Consider the following 18,976-nt stretch of genomic DNA (forward strand, 5'->3'; position numbering starts at 1 on the left):
CTCCCACTGCCTGTTGTCCCCCCCACTGCCTGTTGTGTCCCCACTGCCTGTTGTCCCCCCACTGCCTGCCGTGCTCCCCCTGCCTGCTGTCCTCCCACACTGCCTGCTGTCCTCCCCCTGCCTGCCGTCCTCCCCCTGCCTGCAATACTCCCTGAGGCCACTGCTGCTGCCTGTGCTCTGTGCTGCTCCCCAGCCTGGTCTCCCCGCAGTGACCTGTGCTGCCCCCACTGGCCTGCGCTGCTGCCTGTTACCTGTGCTGCTCTGAGCAGCCCGCAGTGCTGCCGCTGCCTGCTGTGCCCCCACTGCCCGTCGTCGTCACTGCCTGTTGTGCGCCCACTGCCGGCTGAGGTCCCACAGCCCGCTGTGCTCCCGCTGCCCGCGCCGCGCCCTCTGCCTGTGCCGCGCCACTTCCTGCCCTTCTCCTTCAGCCTGTCCACTTGCCCAGCCTGTGCTGCTTCTTGACTCTGCTCCTCTCTCTCTCTCTCTTCTCTCTCTCCTGTGCTGCTCCCCCTGATCTGCCCTGCTCCCATGGACCTCTCTTGCTCCCTTTGTCTTGTTCTCTTTTCGCAGGCATGAGCTTCCACGTCTGGCCTGTGGTGCTCCCTCCTGCCTGCTGTGCAGGCTCCTTCCTGTGCTGCTTCATGTCTCTGCTTGTCCCTCTTGCCTGGGTTCCTGCCTCCTGTGTGCGCTGCTGTCTCTGGTTTGTTCTCCTCCCTCTGTCCTGCGCTGCTCCCCGTGCCCTGCCTAGGCTGCTCCTTTTGCCTGGTCTTATTCCCTTTGTTCTGAGCTTCTCCCTCCTGCCTGAGCTGCTCCCTATGTCCTGCCCTGCACCCCCAGGCCTGCGCTGCTCCCCATGGCCTGCACTTCTCCCTCCGTCCTGCCCTGCTCTTTGTGCCTTCGCTGTTCCCCCTGCCCTGTGCTGCTCCCCCTGCCCTGCCTCACTCACTCAGGCCTGCGCCGCTCCCTCTGCCAGGCCTTTTTCCCTTTGTCCTGTGCTGGTGCCTCCTTCCCATGCTGCTCCCTCTGCCCTGTGCTCCTTCCTTCAGCCTGCACTGTTCCCTCCACTGCTCCCACTTGCCTGCAGATCTCTCACTGGCCTGTGCTTCTCCCTCCAGCCTACCCTGCTCCCTCCCCCTGTGCTGCTCCCCTGGCTTGTGTTTGTCCCTCAGTCCTGTGAGGCTCTCTCTGTCCTGCACTGCTCTGTCTGACCAGTGTTGCTTTCCCCAGCCTGACTGCTCTTTCCGGTGCTGCTACTCCCTCCGGCCTGCGCTGCTCTCCCGACTGCACTGCTCCTTCTCATCACCGCTGCTCCCTTTGGCCATGCTGCTTGCTCTGGCCTCCACTGCTGCTTCTTGTCTCTGTTGCTCCTACTCCCCACTGCTGTTCCCTCTGGCTCTGGTGTTCCCTCTGTCCTGCCCTGCTCCGTCTCCCCTGCCCTCCTCCCACTGGCCTTGGCTATTCCCATTGGCCTGTGGAGCTCTCTCCAGTCTCTGCTACTCCCTATGGCCTCCACTACTTCCTCAGGCCAGTGCTGCTCTTACCAGCCTGCACTGCTGCAGCCGGCCTGCGCTGCTTCCTCAGGCTACTGCTGCTGCCTCAGGCCCGTGATGCTGCCTCAAGTTTGCACTGCTGCTTCTTGCCTGCCTTCTTTCCAGAGGCCTCCTTTGCTCCCTCTGGCCTACACTGTTCCCACTGGTGTCTGCTTCTCCTATTGGCCTGCCCTTCTCTCTCTGGCCTCCAGTACTCTCTCAGGCCTGCAACCCTCCTTCAGACTAGACTCTGCTCCCTCAGACCACCCCTGCTCCCTCTGGCCTGGCCTGTGCGCCTCTCTCTGGCCTGTGCCTCTCCCTTAGTCCCCTGCTGCTCCCACTGGCCTCTGTTGCTGCCTGTCACCTCTGCTGATACCTTGGTCTCCACTGCTGCCATGGGCCTTTGTTGCTGCTGCTGGTCCTCCCTACTGCCAGGACCTTCTGGTGCCACTGCCTAACTGCCCTTTTCCTCAATATTCTCCATTGTCTCCAAATTTTTTGTTGTTGTTTCTGATAATGTCCTATTGTCGCATTTCTCTTCTACGCACCACTACCTTGTTCCGGCGTCTCCCACAGTCCCCCCTTCTTTCTCCACTAGACTCTGCTTACTCCTGAGTGGAAGGCTGGACTCCCTCCCCCAACCCTAAGATCATGTGCTGAGCTGTAATCAATAGGCAGACGCTTAACTGACTGAGCCTCCCAGTTACCCCTGAAGCTTGGGGATATCTTTTTTTTTTTAATAATAAATTTATTTTTTATTGGTGTTCATTTTCCCAACATACAGAATAACACCCAGTGCTCATTGCTTGGGGATATCTTAATCTAATGTTCTCTGTATCAGTGCTGGTAACAATGCAGATTACCCACAGTTGCTAGTTCACACTGTTCTCTCTGTGATGAGGAAAGAACCCTGTGCCACAAGAGAAAGCAATTTACTTCATCAAGAAAGTTGCTATGAAAAAGTCTTACGAACTAAGTCCTGCCTGGTAACATCAGATTTATGTTCTATTACAAGGTTCTTATCCCAGTTTCGACTTGCACTTGAGTCGCTCTGCCCTTAACTCACGGTCTAGATCCTGTTATATAATGAAGCAGTTGCTGAGTCAGTAGCAGGTACTAAAGGGATACAGGAATCAATGACCTGAAAAACCTCATTTACCCAAGAAATAGCTCAAAGAAAGCGAAACAAGTAGTTTGACAGAGATGGAGGATAGTACTGCTGCTCTACGTGTGGCTGTGTGGTTTGCATCTCCTGGGAGCTTGTTAGAAATGCAGAATCTCAGCCTCACACCCAGCCCCCCAACCCCCTGAACCAGAGTCCAAGTCTGCGTTGTAACGGATCTGTGTGCACAGTACAGATTGAGGGCTTTGGATACAGCCTCAATGTGGTTGTCAGGAAAGACTCCAAGGAGGTGACATTTGAATGTTGAGCAGGACCCAGCCATGTAAATATCGGGACAAAGAGTTGTCCGAACAATGGGAACAGCAAAGGAGATCTTTCCACCATCAGAGTGAAGAAGACCAGTGGAGCCCTCGCAGAGTGTGGCCTGAGTGAAGCACGTTCCTAAGACAGAGCCAGGTACCGCTCGCCCCCCCTTTCCCCCCCCTTGTAGTCCAGGGATCCTTACTCACCGGGGCCCACCCTCTACATTCAGAGGCCCTGTGTGTCTACATCACATCTCTATCGAGGACTGGGCTGCCTCACTCATTGATATAAATGCTACAAATCACACCCTCCCAGAGGTTATGATTATTTAGTATTTTCAATAGTATAGCAACTACAGAGCATATGCTATTGCTAATCCCATTTTTTGTGCTTTCTAATGATAGTCTTTTCTCAAATTCCTAGAAAAATTAATTTTCACTTGCTTTACCATTCAAAGAATGCTCTAAGATTGTGGATAACTATCTTTTAATTTAGATCAGCCCCAACTTAGTATCTGAACTCCAGCTTCATGCTTCTGGATGTACACAGGACATCACCTGTTGAATGATTCTCTAACTTAGAGCTGAACCCATTTAGGTCTAGACTCTATTTCTCTTACAAATACAATGCCTTTGTTTATTTTCAGGCTTATTTTTTGTGGGACGTTTCCAAAAGAAAAGTTTAAAATCACCTTTGACTTTTCCTACTCTTTTATCATTTATACCCATTATGTTATCAACTCTTACTGGGTTGGTTTTGGTTTTTCTTTGTTGTTGGTTTTTTTTCCTCCTTTGACCCTTTCCCTCAATTCCTACCACCAAAACCCCGAATCCTCCATTTTTCCAACAAGGTCTAGGCTCTCCACACCCATAGATTATAGTCCCTGGGACTCCCATTTCTAGGAATGAACAGGACACCTTGATGCGGTCTTAAAATGATTGTTGCCTCTTAGACTTCAGGGTGAAATGGTCTGTCTCGTATTTCTCCAGAAGTAAAATGCAGCCAGGGCACCTGGCTGGCTCAATTGGTAGAATATGCAACTCATGATCTTGGGGTTTTGAGTTCAAATCCCACATGGAGTGTAGAGATTATAAAGACACACTTTAATGAAAAACAGAAAACAGCTCTAAACTCAGGATAGCATCTCCACAACATAGAAATCATGGGATGCTGTCAAAATGTGTTTTTTTATTTCAAATACCAGTCCAACCTCCATCAGCTCTAATCTTCCCACCCAAAAAAACAAAACAAAACAAAACAAAAAACCTTTAAGCTCTCTAAAGTCTAACATTCCTGCCACTAGGTTTCTCTCCAAATAAAGCTGCTTTCTGGCAACTTAAATACCAAAGGCTCATATTAGCTACTTTCAGCAGCATAAAAAAAAATCATTTAAGATTTTATTTATTTGACAGAGAGCACAAGGAGAGGGAGCAGTAGACAGAGGGAGAGGGAGAAGCAGGCTCTCCATAGAGCATAGAGCAGAGAGCCTAACATAGGGCTCAATCCCAGGACACTGGGATCACAACCCGAGCTGAAGGCAGACACCCAACCGACTGAGCCACCCAGGTGCCCCTAAATGATTGATTTTTGAGTGTCAACATTTATAATCCTTAGAAGCCAACATTTGCAAAACCTTTGTATTTGTGTCCTATACAACTGACCAGGACCCTTGAGACATTTTAATATGACTCCTTTTTCTTAAACATTAAGGACGGAGTGTTTACTAAAATGACAATCCTTTATCCTGACTATACAGTGGGAAAGGCATTTTAACAGGAAATAAAACCTTGTGATCCCTGATGAGGCCCTCACACCCAAAATGCTTATCAGCCAGTTAAAAGTTTGGAACTCACACTTTGGAGTAACTACTGTGTTCTGTGTTTGAGGACTTTCCACAGATAAATGTGAAGCAGTTTTGGTGTTTCCCCAACTTCTTTCCCCCAAAAACTCAGACCAAATGGGATCCTTATTCACTTAAGCTTCAGTTCCCATTATATTGTGTTCTGTTTCAAGTTGAGAAAAATGTGTCTGTGTATTAAGAATGGCTTCCTTAAACCTTTGGAAAGCTCTTTGCAGTGTAATATTTAAAATTTTTAAATTTAACTTTAAAAAATTTTTTAATTTATTTATGATAGTCACACAGAGAGAGAGAGAGAGGCAGAGACACAGGCAGAGAGAGAAGCAGGCTCCATACACCGGGAGCCCGACGTGGGATTCGATCCCGGGTCTCCAGGATCGCGCCCTGGGCCAACGGCAGGCGCCAAACCACTGCGCCACCCAGGGATCCCTAAATTTAACTTTAATTTAATTTAACTTTGCAGGAGACTTAAGTCTCTTCCAACTCTTACTCCGAGAGAGAGAGACCTGTCATAGCGGTGGACGAAATCATTTTCGGATTGCATGTCAAGGTTGGTTTGCTAAGACGTGGAAATGTGTAATGGCAGAAATAAAAGCATATGTAAATCTAACTGAGTGGGTCAGTAGGTGATCTTCTGAAGCAGGATCAGCAAACTATGGTCCATGGGCCATATCCTGCCCACAATCTGTTTTTGTGCATTCTGGGAACTAAATGGTTTTTACATTTTTAAACAGTTGAAAAACCAAATATTTCTCAATACATAACAATTACATGAAACAGAAATTTCTAGGTCCATAAATCTAGTTTTATTGGCACAGGACCTCATTCATTCATTTATATATAACCTGTGACTGCTTTTGTTCTACATCTGCAAAGTTGAGTAGTTAGGACAAAGACCATGGGACCTGCAAAGCCTGAATTATTTATTCTTCGGTCCGTTGCCAACAAGCTTGCCAACCCTATTACATAGGGTCATCTTTCTATTGTCCTCTTCTCTTTGAGCTGCTGTGGCCAGAGCCCTGGGTTGTCTCCCCCTCAGAAGGTACGAATAGCATGCTCCCCTTCGTGGTTAAGTTGTGTAGATCTGCAGTAGCCTAGATCTTAAGCAAAAGAGTTCTTGAGGAACTGTGTATATCCTAGACCAGGGTAGGCGTAGCGCCAGTGATGACGAGACAGAGCATGGATATTTGTAGGAGATGCTTAGCGTACTCCATTCCTCTCCAGACACATGCCAGGGTGAGGGGTTGGGCTGGGGTAGGGCAGTCATGGCAGGAACAGGTTTGAAGATTTGCAGGCTTCTCATCTTTGTTGAGCACAATCAGTGGCCGAGCTGAGCCCACGGGTGATAAACAGAACCTCCCTGAAAGAATCTGTTCGATCAGGGTGGGTTTAGCCACCGTGTCGTGGAAAGACCATGTGGGCAGGAGGCTGTGCAGCAGGCTCCTTCAGCATTGTCGTGGGGATACTGTGGGATACGGAGCGGGTGGTGAGACGGGGGGATGCTACAGTCAGCCTGTTGGATGGTGTGTGCATCTGTTTCTCTAGCCCCGATGTGTCTAGGTTCTCCAGCTTTCAGAGAGAACTCTTCATTTTCCAAATTATGGAAGCCCTCGGCCTCCTCAAATGGTGCAGTCCTGTCTTCCCAGATCCCTTCCCAGTGTGTGGGAGCTTGGGCCTTGTGGAAGAGGCCTGTGCACCCCACCCCACCCCTGCCCCCCTTTTGTCTGGGCCGCTGCTTATCTCTTTCACTGGAACATAGCTTCAGGCTCCCTGCACCTCTCACCGTGTGACTTGCAGATCCTGCAGGCCGTTACTGACCTCACACCTCTCTGCCCTGGTCCCAGATGACTCTGTCCCACCTGGTGGGAGACACCGACTGTGCTCCATGCATGTGCCCTTGGCGCCCTTGGCACCCTTTACATTTGGGGGGCACACCCTTTACATTTAATGTTTGCGGTGTGTGTCCCCTCTCAGTAGCACCTGCAATTCTTTGTAGGCAGAGCAGCAAGGGGCTCCAGTCCCGCCAGCTCTGTTTCCAGCACTAGCACTGAGTTTCCAGAAGAGTGGCTTCCTCTCTGAAGACCATCACACTTGCTCACAGATAGCGTTTGGGGGCGGGGGGGGGGGGGAGCAAGAAGGTATAGAGGAAAATACGGAGGTAAGACTTGGATATAATCTATAGGATTAAAAAAAAAAGTCAATCTGTAAAGAGGAAATTAACACAAATTACTCTGGAAAGTAAATTGGTGGTAGACAAGTCTCCCCTCCTGACCATCAATATATGACTCTCTCTCTCTCTCTCTCTGATAGCCTGAAAATAACTTAATTTGTATTTACCAAGCTGCCAGGGTGGGGAGGCGAGGGTTGATCCTGATTTCTCTGCTTAACCACAAGGTGATTTGTGCAAGGTCTGGATCTCTTCAGACCTCAGTGTCCTACTGGGGGAAATGAGGATGATCAGAGTTCTTATGTCATAGGCTGTTCTGCTGGTCAAGTGCAAACGTGTGTGCCAAGGGCTTAGAGTCTGGCCCTTAGAAGGAGCTCACAGGGTAGCCATTGTTATCCTTCAGATGTCTTTCCCCTTCCTTTAAACCTATTTACAGACTTGTAATTTTACACTCACTCCTTCCCAAGCCATTGCACTTACTAAACTCAGTGGTACCTTAATACGTTGAATCACCCCAGGGGCTTTTCTAGAAATACTGATACCAGGAAACCAGTGATCCACCTCCAACCAATTTAATCAGAATCTCTAGAGATAAATCCTAGGGTTTAACTCCCATTTTTGGTAGAGTTTGCCAGATGGTTCTAACGGACCGGCAGGATAGAGGAGCTGCTGTAACTGTAAGCAGGGTTCCTCCCCCCAGACCCCTGGAACTGCATGGGAAAGCCTTCAGGGGCCTGCCTGCCTGCCCAGCCCAATGGCCTTTTCCCCATCATCCTGATCTCCTTGAATTTGTCAGCATAGTAGCCCTAGTTCTGACCTCTTGCTCAAGCCTGCAACTTGCACCTCTAGCCACCCGTTAGACACCCTAGTGGTCCATCTAATTTAACCCCGCCTATCTCCTGATAAGAACCTTGGCCCTGCCATTTATTAGCAGCGAGACCCTGAGCAGATCACATAACCTCTCTGTGCCTCAGATTCCTTACCTGTAAAATGGAGCTAACGGCAATGTTTACTTCTTAGGGTTGCGTGAGGAATGAGGATTGAATTCGTTAATTCAGGGGTAAGTTTAGACCGGTACCTGGCCCACAGGACTCCACAAATGGGAACAGGCTGTTGGTATTTGTTACATTGGTAACGTGATGTGGATAACCATGTCCCAGTGCCCTGCACCTCCCGCCCCAGCACCACCAGCCCTATCTGTGAGCCACATACGCAGCAAGCTTGCTGTGGCACGAACGTCTTGGGAGGTTGTGTGTTAAGTCTCACAACCATCTTGGGAGTCAAGTAATATTATCCTCATCAACCTGGGCACCAGAGAGGTTGAGTAATTTGCCTAAGGCCACACAGCTGGTAAGATGCATGGCCAAAATTTGAGCCCAAGTTAGATTCCAAAGCCTGTACTTTTACTACTATAATATAAAGATGATTGAAAATTTAATATAATTATATTCAATATAGTTAGCTTTTTTTGGTAGCTCCTACCCAAGGTGACCAATCTTCCCAGTTTGCCCTGAACTCAGGGTTTTCCTAGGATGAAGGATTCTCAGTGCTAAACCAAAAAGCTCCAGGCAAACAGACAAATTGGTACCCCTTATAATCAAACCTAAGCCCTCTCCCACACACTTCCAAAGAAGTTGATCTTGATCTAAATTACCTACAAAATGCCTTGACTTTGTCCACAAAGATAAAATGGTAGTATGATATTGTGACTCATAGTAAGAAATACATATTTGGTCTTCCATCCCAGTTCCTACATGATGAGAGCAATAAAAAGTGTCGTTTGCTAAGTTAATGAGGTGACTTTGAGAAAGTTTTCAGGGATGTGGGCTCGTTGCTGGGGGATCCAATCAAGTGAGGAGAGGACTGGAACTCTCATTCCCACCTCCTGATCTCAGGAGGGGAGAGAGGCTAGAGATTGAGTTCAATCACCAATGGTTATTTATTTAATCAACCAAGCCTATGTAGCAGAGCCTCCATAAAAACCCAAGAGGGCAGGGTTTGGAGAGCTTCTGGGTTGGTGAACACATGTGGTTGCAGGGAGTGACCTACTCAGCATAGAAGCTCTGAGCCCTTTCCCCACGCCTTGTCCTATGCGTCTCTTTCACCCGGCTGTTCCACAGTTATATTTTTTTATGATACACTGGTGATCTAGTAAGGAAAATGCCTCGAGCTCTGGGAGCTTGCTCTAGCAAGTTAATCAAACCCAACGAAGGGATCGTTGAAACCTCCGATCTACAGCTTATTGATCAGAAGCCCAGGCAACAACCTGGACTTGGGACTGGTGTGTGACATTGGTAGGGGCCGTCTTGTAGGACTGAGCCCTTAACCTGTGGAACTGGATGATATCTCTGGGTAGATTGTGTCAGAATCGAGTTGAATTTGTGGGACACTTGGTCAGTGTCCTTGGAGAACTGAGTGAATTGTTTGGTGGTATTGGGGGGGAAAACACACACACGAGAGGTTTAATAACAGCTAGCCATATTATGTTAGTCATTTTTTCACTTCTCTGCTGAGAAATCAATCTTCTCCTATCTTGTCATTTTATTTTTAAGTAATCTCTGTACCCAACGTGGGGCTCAAACTCACAACCTAGAGATCAAGAGTCCACTGTTCTATGGACTGAGCCAGCCAGGTACCCCTAAAATTTATTTCTATTTGAGTGAATTTGGGTGGGGGAGATACTTTGTTTTATTCAAATTTAAGAATTCTATCAGAGATAAGTGGAAATAAATTGTGATTTTAAATAAACTGGTTTGGAAATCCCAGTTGATGAAAGTAATCAAAACTAAGTACCAGCAACTGGGAATATTAAAAAAAAAATAAGATTAATTAAAGGAAATTTTTCAAAAAGTAAAATTATGACTGAAAAAAATGTAAGATGAGGGTCACCTGGATGGCTCCTTTGGTTGGGCTTCTGCCTTTGGCTCAGGTCATGATCCTGGGGTTCTGGGATCGAGCCCTGCATTGAGGCTCCCTGTTCAGCGGGAGTCTGCTTCTCCCTCTCCCTTTGCCACTCCCCGTGCCTGTGGTCTCTTTCTGTCAAATAAAATCTTTTTTAAAAATGTAAGACGAACACATGTTAAAGATCTTACTTAACTCATCACTGTGGGAACTAGAAGATATTACAGCTAATTGAAAGGAGAAACCAAAGAACAGACACATAGATCAGGAATGTTGAAATGAACTTGGAGGCAAAACTGGCGTCTTCCAGCATGGGGGAGGGAAGCCACTTGACCTTCAGGGCACAGGATGTACATGTCTATAGATATAAATGATTTTGCATTGTTAACAGTCATCTACAGCAGTAAAATAGCTCAAAGACTGACAAGCCAGAGTCAGAAAACCAGGAAGGGTGCAGTGTAAACAGCACGTTGCTTGCCATTGAAGCACAAATGGTTCTTTATGCCACCATATGAGAAAACGTTTTTTGACTGAGTTTTCCCGCTGGTGTGGCCATGAGTGTTGGGGACCTTATGTAGCTAAAGAATAAAACCATAGTGGGTTTATTTTGGGAAACGGGAGTCATTTAATGAACTCTTTATGTTAGAAAGCATTACCAGAATTTTTGCAATAAATCCTGGCTTCCTATTTGTCAGGCTGCAGAAAATGAGCTCTCCCAAGATGCATATTTCTTTGGTATGCTAACCAATAATTTAGCTGGGAGATTAATTCCTATTTGACCCCAAACTCCAAAGCCACTGTTGATTTTGAAGATGGACTGTAGTGCGGTGGTATGGAAAGAGCTGGTTGGCCCTCTCCAGTTGTGGGCTTTGGACACATCTCATAAAATACCATTCTAACTCTGATGACCTCTAACACTTGATGGGTTCTTACCTTATACCAGGTACCACTCTAAGGTCTGAGTTTGTATTAACACGCTTAGCTGTACAATGACCCTGGGAGGTATCTTCTTCCTATTTCACAGCTGAGGAAATGAAGAAACAAATTTAACTCTCTCGATCGCACCCCACCCCACCATGAGATACAGCTAGTAAAAGGTGGCGCCTTCGTTTTTTTGTGGGATTTTTTTTAAAGATTTTATTTATTTATTCATGAGAGAGAAAGAGAGAGAGAGGCAGAGACATAGGCAGAGGGAGAGGCAGGCTCCCTTTGGGGAGCCTGATGTGGGACTTAATCCCAGATCATGTCTTGAGCCGCAGGCAGATGCTCAACCACTGAGCTACTCGGGCTTTCCCTGGGGGAAACCTTTGAACCAAAGAGCAAATAAAATGAATTTTTAATTATTATTATTATTTTTTAAAGATTTTATTTATTCATGAGAGACACAGAGAGAGAGAGGAAGCAGGGACACAGGCAGAGGGTGAAGCAGGCTCCTCGAAGGGAGCCCGATGTGTGGGACTCGATCCCGGGACTCCGAGGATCACACCCTGAGCCAAAGGCAGACACTCAACTGCTAAGCCACCCAGGCGTCCCTAAAATGAACTTTTTAAAAGTAAGCTTCATGTACAAACATTTCCATCAAACCCGTGTTGCATTATTAATTCCTGAATATATGCAAACATCTATAATGTTTTAGTAATTATCTTAATGGAGCCTGGTAGCAAACATGGGATATCTTATTTCCATAATATGGAGATTAACATCAATAAAATTTTAATACATATTTTTCTATTTAGCAAAGATATCTATGAATATACGATAATTATCATATTGTGTTTCTACCATAAGCTTTCAGTTGCATAAATTCTCTGGCATCCAAGCAGATTCAGGAGTTTGACAAAAGAAGGAAATACTAGAATTTACAGATACCATAAATATGTCATTTAGGAAACTTATAGTGTACTTTATTATAGTGAGAAAAAAATCTTTTAAGATTTTATTTATTCATTCATGAGAGACAGAGACACTCAGAGAGAGAAGCAGGCTCTCTGCAAGGAACCCAATGCAAGACTTGATCCTTGGACTCCAGGATCACGCCCTGGCCAAAGGCAGGCACTCAACCACTGAGCCACCCAGGCGTCCCAAGAACAAAAAATTTTGTTTAGATTTTACTTATTTGACAGTGCGCACAAGCAAGGGGAACAGTAAGCAGAGGGAGAGGGAGAAGCAGGGAGTCCGATGCAGGGCTCCATCCCAGGACCCTGGGATCATGACCTGAACCGAGGGCAGATACTCAACCTCTGAGCCACTCAGGCGCCCCTGAGGACAAATTTTAAAAGATACATTTTCTTCACTTTGACACTATACAAATATTATACAGTACCAAAAACATGTTTGTAAACTCAGTGAAGTGGAAGGTGTGGGGCCATGCAATGAACTCAGGATTAGATTTATGGACTTTTATGGGTTTTATAGCTTTGTTGGTTATAGTCAGACTAGGATAAATAGAGTTGTATCAAAATGGCCACTTACAATCTAAAAAAAGACCAAAGTACCTCACAGTTCTGAAATTGGCCATGAGGAGCCTCAGAGCTCATATGTACAATAGAGTTTATGTTAAATGGACTTAAAAGGAGATCCTCAAAGTTCAGATGGAAACTGTTTCTATTAGAATATACATAGGTGTCTTGGGGGTCTCCCCAGAGGCAAGGAGGTTATTTGGAAGGTGATCCCAGGAAATGTTAGCAAGGGAATGGGGAAGTTCGATGGGGAGGAGAAGGAAGCCAATAAAGAGTGAATTATCAAGTCACTTTCCACACTAGGCATCTGGAGCTCCAATCCCCTGGGGAACACTGGGAGACCATGTAGAGTTTTCCCAACCAAGAGGTGAGGTGGTGGGGTGTAGAGTCACCAAATCCCTGTCCATCACATGACTAAAAGTCCTCCGATGAAGAGTGGCAAGTGTTCAAGATGAGCAGCCTTTGTCAATCAGTGGAGAAGCCAGAAAGCTAGGGGTGATGCCCTTGTAACATCTGCTGCAATAGATTCTGAAAATTCAACTGATGAAACTGTCTTTCAGTTCTTCAGCGCATTTCCTTTTCCCAGTAAAAATAAACTGGAGTGGCAAGAAGAACGCCAATCAGGTGCCCTCATTCAATCCCCATTTTTATATTTTACTGCCTCTAACTTCTTAAGGCCAACTCCAGGCTGGAGCTCTCTGTACCCATTTACTCATCTGTAAAACAGAAGTCCTGTATGCCATGATCTTGAGCATCTCTTCCATCTTAAGATTCTGTGTTTGATGCAAATGAACCTCTTTTTTTCTTTACTTGAAAGGGTCAGTGCAGGCTGGCCAGACTGGGCAAAAGGTAGAAGGTGGGATGTAATAGTGCTTTAGTCAGGACTCCTCTGGATGCAGGAGATAAAAACGGACTATCTCAAGTTCAAAGAAAGTATATGAGAAGGATCCAGGAACTCCTAGAGATGGAGGGCAGCAGGTAGGTCTAGTCCTTAAAGGAAGAGAAGAATCCTCAAACTAGTTTGAGATAGTGATCTGATATAGACTGTGATAGAGAAACAGATGGTTATAAGTATAATTGTAGAAACAGAGATGTAGGGGCGCCTTGGTGGCTCAGTGGGTTAAGTGCCTGCCTTCAGTTCAGGTCATGATCCTGGGATCCTGGAGCCTCACATCAAGCTCCCTGCTCGGCGGGGAGCCTACCCTTCCCTCTGCCCCTCCCCCTGCTTGTGCTCTCCCCCTTCCCCCCCCCCCGTCAAATTAAGTTAAAAAGAGAGATTAAATATATACAGGTACTGTGATAACTATAGAGATATATAGTGATAGAGGTATAGTGATAGTTATAGACATGTAGTTACAGATACAATATTAGTTATGGATATATAGAGAAATAAGCGTACACGGATTGAGAGTGATAGACATATATTTAGGGATGTATAGGTATAGGCAGGCATGGATATAATTACAGTTGTAGAGCAAGAGATACTGTGATACAGGTTTATATATGTGTAGCTAGATACATAGATTGTGTATAGATAGATACAGATATGGATACAGATATACATGTAGATGCAGGTAAAGACTGATACAGGACCACCTAGTACCTAAGCATTTGCTCCCCTTCTACTCAGTAGCCTTGTTGCTCCTGCTCCTCCATCAGTCCCCTGCCCTAACTTCAGCTTGGACACGCCTTGACTTGTCCCACTGCAGTTCTCCAGCCCCTATTGTTGATTGATTAATGACCTTCGTGTCCCAGATCCACAGAGGAAAAGCATGGTGTTTATATCCACCCTGGTCCAATCAGCTATGGCTGAGGACTGGTGAGTCACAGGGCACGACCACTGAGCCTACCATGTTAGTAAGATTGTAGGAGCTAGTTTTTTTTTCTGTTTAATTTTTTTTTTTTTTTAATGATAGTCACACAGAGAGAGAGAGAGGCAGAGACACAGGCAGAGGGAGAAGCAGGCTCCATGCACCGGGAGCCCGACGTGGGATTCGATCCTGGGTCTCCAGGATCACGGCCTGGGCCAAGGGCAGGCACTAAACCGCTGCACCACCCAGGGATCCCTGTAGGAGCTAGTTTTAAAATTTGGGGAACGTGGGGTATCTGGGCAGCTCAGTCAGTTGAGTGCCTGATTCTTAATTTTTTGTTTGTTTGTTTATTTATTTTTTGATTCTTAATTTTGGCTCAGGTCATGATCTCAGGGTTGTGAGATCGAGCCCCACATTGGGCTCCATGCTCAGCAGGGAGTCTGAGATTTTCTCCCTCTGCCCCTCTCCCTGTTGGCTCACTCTCTCTCTCTAAAATAAAATGAATGAATAAAACCTTCAAGAAAACTAAAATTTGGGGAGGGAATGCTAAGATGTTCAAGCACCCAAAATATGTCTTATTACTCCTGAGGAGTGCTAGAGGCACTTAAAGAGGTACTTAAAGAGGATGAAGACGCTTGGGCTGCCAATGATTCAAGGAAAGTATTTTTAACTTTAATTCCAGTAAGGTAACATACAGTGTGATAGTAGTTTCAGGTGTAAAACATAGCGATTCACCAATCCTATACATTACTCGATACGTACCATGATCAGTACCATGATCGGTGTATGCTTAATCTGCTTCACCTATTTCACCCCATCCCCCTCCCTCCCTCCCTCCCTTCTGGCAACCAAGTTTGTTTTCTATAGATAAGAGTCTGATTTTATGTTTGTCTCTCGTTCTTTGTTCATTTGTTTTCCTTAAATTCCACATGAGTGAAATCCTATGCTATTTGTCTTTCTCTGACTTATTTCACATAGCATTACCCTCTAGATCTATCCATGTTGCTACAATGGCAAAATTTCATTCTTTTTATGGCTGAGTAATATTCTATTGTGTATATATACCACATCTTCTTTATCCATTCATCTCTCGATGGATAGGCTGCTTCCATAGTTTGGCTATTATAAATAATGCTGCAGTAAACATAAGGATATATATATATATATATATATATATATATATATATATATATATATATATATATATATATATATCTTTTCAAATTAGTGTTTTTGTATTCTTTGGGTAAATACCCAGTAATGGAATTACTGGATCTTATGGTAAATTCTATTTTTAATTTTTTTTAAACAGGAACTCTAAATTCTACACCCAACATGGGGCTCAAACACCCTGAGATCAAGAGTTCCATGCTCTAATGACTGAGCCAGCCAGGCACCCCTCTATTTTTAACTTTTTGGGGAACCTCCATACTATTTTCCACAGTGGCTGCACCAGTTTGCATTCCCACCAATAGTACATGACTTCTTTTTTCTCCACATCCTCAGCAACACTTGTATCTTGTATTTTTTATTTTAGCCATCCTGATGACAGGTGTGAGAGGATATCTCATTGTGGGTTTTTTTTTAAGATTTTATTTATTCAAAAAAAAAGATTTTATTTATTCATGAGAGTCAGAGACCTACGCAGAGGGAGAAGTAGGCTCCTCCCAGGGAGCCTGATGTGGGACTCCTCCCTGACCCTGGGATCATAGGATCACGGGGATCACGCCTTGAGCATTAGGCAGACACTCAACTGCTGAGCCACCCTGGCATCCCTCATTGTGCTTTTGGTTTGCATTTCAAGGAAAGTATTTTAAAGCAGCAGGAAAGTAATACTGAAAGGTGTATCTACCCATAATAAAAGCAAAGGAAAAAGAGGCAACCTATGCTAGACAAGGGGCTACAAGGCCCAGAGAATTTAAGAGAGAGAGCTTGGGATGCCATATCCCACCCCTTACCCTAAGAAAGTGTATGTCTTCCAGAAGCAGACCCTGAGACATAAATATGAGACTATGAGTGAAAATACCTTACTTGCAGGTGATTCAAGGGAACAATGGTAAGTAGGTAAGACAAGAAGGAAGCCATAAGCAGAGGGTGTATTTGGTGAGTTCTCCCTGTGGTCCCTGTCATGCTAGGCCAGCAGTTCTCAATAGGACAGGACCACCCTCATCTCATGATGGTGTACTGGAAGTGTATGAGTGTTTAAGTAGACATGACTGGGGGAACTAATGCCAGCCAATGCTAGACATCCTGAACTATGTTACCAACCCCTAGCGTTGTGCCTGGCACCAAGTGAGTACTAATTAGATTAATGCATATGTGCTAAAGATCTCACAGAATGTGTGGAATAAAGGCCAGAAGCAAAGCAGAACGAATATTAGCCACGATGGAAGAGAAATTTCATTCACTCCTTTATCCATCCATTTATTCGTTGAATTAAGATCTCTTCCTTGCTGAAATTAGCCCAGCTTTTCAATTTCAAATACAGTCTTTTGGGTCATAGTTGATTTTTCTTCCCCCCTTTCCACAAAAGAAAATGTTAGAGTCATGGTACTTTGGAGAGAGACACTTAAAGATCCAGAATTTTTTGCAAACATGATACAGAAAGTGAAGCCCAAAGATATGAACTGGCTTGCCCAGGTTGAGGAAATTAGTAGAACCCTGAACTAAATCCTGATTCTTCTGATTTCCAACCCTGAGTTCTTTTTACCAAACTCACTCTTCCTCACTCTAGAGGAGCAGCACTCCTGTGGGTCTGGGGCCAGTTATTATCCGAGCAGACAATTTTTCAAGATTTCCTAATTTATAAAAATCTTGCTATTTGAAAATAGTTTAAGTAAACAATTCATGAACGTAGGGGATAATCCAGGAGCAGCATTTATACGTGTAGAACCCAAAGAATTTATATTCTTCCTTCCTTGTTTCCACGGCACCCCAAAGTACTTCTGTTAACACTTAGACCATTAATTCTAATGTATTTACATGTCTGTCACCCAGGGCAAAGGATTATCTCTTAATCATCTTTACATCCCATCTGGGCACAGTGTCCACCCCATGATTGGCAAGAGGACAATAAGTGTTTGTTAAAGGAGTAAGTCTATAAAGGATATGGAACTTTTTGCAAATAGGGAGGGGTATATGTAAAAAAAAGAAAAGCAATATTTTGTTCTGGCAAATTTTGCTACCTTTATCTTAAAAGAGGAATCACAAATATAGTTCCAATTTTACAGTCCACAGAACATTTCCCAACCAAGCTTTTTCAAGTCAAGTCGGAGCGGCTTTGAGTAAGCGTCTGTACTTTTAAGGCCCATCTAAATGGAGTTGCCTGGCTTTCATTCTCAGAAATCATTGTATAGGATTTCTGTAGGACAAAATAAATAGACAAGCCCTGCAGGGGTATGCCAAGTTAATACATTCAATTGTGAACAGGAAAATAGCAAAGGATATTTACACGTGGAACAGGAAGGAAGTATACAGGGTGGACTCCAGCTCTACCACCTCCCAAGAAAGACAAAAAGAAAAGCCCTCGATGATTGAGTGCCTTCAGTTGGGAACATAAGTTTAGTCAAAGTCAAGGGCACTAACATTCAAACAATGAAATTTCATTCACTTGTAGACAAGGAGATTTTTCTATATAGTAGTGACATTTAAAGGGTCATAGATCATAGATTGGTCACTTAAAAATTAGATGAAAGCCATGCTGATCCTCACCGACATATAAAATATTCACTGTTTCTGGTGGCAAACTGACCTTATCCCCCCTCCCCCCACCAGGCCATGAATCCCTGCTGTGAAGAATAAGGTCTGACAGCAAAATGAACCACCAGTGAGCTCTGGCTCCCAAATCCACGTTTTTTCTGTTCCATTGACAGATGACCATATACGAGATGTAACTGCTCTAAACTTCACGAGCCTCATCTGTAAAACGGCATGGTAATATCTTCCTTGTTGTCAGGAGTAGATAATCATTCTGAAATATCTAGCATATAACAATCCATAAATAAGTTTCTCTTCAATTATCAAGCAGGAGGTTTTTAGAGCTGGCAACACTTGAGGGGAAATGAATCATGGTGTTATTTTTTTTCCTCTTTTAATCTCACCTTCATTTTTTTCTGTTCCCCAAGAAGTGTGGTCCAGATGTTCTAAGAACCACATGTTAGCTGGCCAGCCCAGGTCACCAGGGAGAAAAAAGCTAGAGACCGTCCAGCGGACACATTTCTACCGAGCGGTCCCCACCGGGCCTGGCACTTTGTAGGTTACAGATAAACGTTTGAGCAAGAATGAGGGGAGAGGACAAAGAAGGAAGGAAGGAGGAGAGGTGGGGAAAAGGAAGGATTTTTTTCTTCTACCATGGAGCTCCCAAGAACAGGGACTTTGACAGGCACAAAATGAAGAAAAGCAATATGTACCCGAAGACACACCTTCCCACATAGAATTTAGCCGTGTCCCCTTCAAGAAGCTTACACATCCTCGTTGACTCCTTTCGTGGAATAATGAGAGAAAAACAGACTGGGAAAACCCATCCAATTTCTAGAACATGTCACTGCAATTAACATAAAAGAAGAATTAAGAGGTACCATTTTCTTCTTCAGAAGGAATGATCAAGAAAACATGAAGTTTGGGGTGCCTGGGTGGCTCAGTTGGTTAAGTGGCCGACTCTTGATTTCTGCTTAGGTCATGAGCTCAGGGTCCTGGAATCCAGCTCCATAACGGCCTCCGTGCTCAGTGGGGAGTCTGCTTGAAAATTCTCTGTCCCTCCCCCAACTCGCACATGCTTGTGCTCTTCTCTTAAATAATCTTAAAAAAAAAAAATGAAGTTTTAGGA

The 18,976-nt window shown here is 45.0% G+C and overlaps 1 protein-coding gene across 1 annotated transcript in view; it reads left to right on the forward strand.

Annotated features, from left to right (window-relative positions):
• The first annotated feature begins 512 nt into the window (after positions 1 to 512).
• Positions 513 to 18,976, forward strand: part of EGFL6 (EGF like domain multiple 6) — an 86,131-nt gene continuing 67,667 nt past the window's right edge. The window contains 3 exon segments of the mRNA XM_038586832.1: positions 513 to 3,108; positions 5,277 to 5,363; positions 17,926 to 18,084. The gene's annotated coding sequence lies outside the window, so the exon portion shown is untranslated.

Source organism: Canis lupus, chromosome X (genome assembly GCF_011100685.1).
Source record: "Canis lupus familiaris isolate Mischka breed German Shepherd chromosome X, alternate assembly UU_Cfam_GSD_1.0, whole genome shotgun sequence".
NCBI lineage: Eukaryota > Metazoa > Chordata > Mammalia > Carnivora > Canidae > Canis > Canis lupus.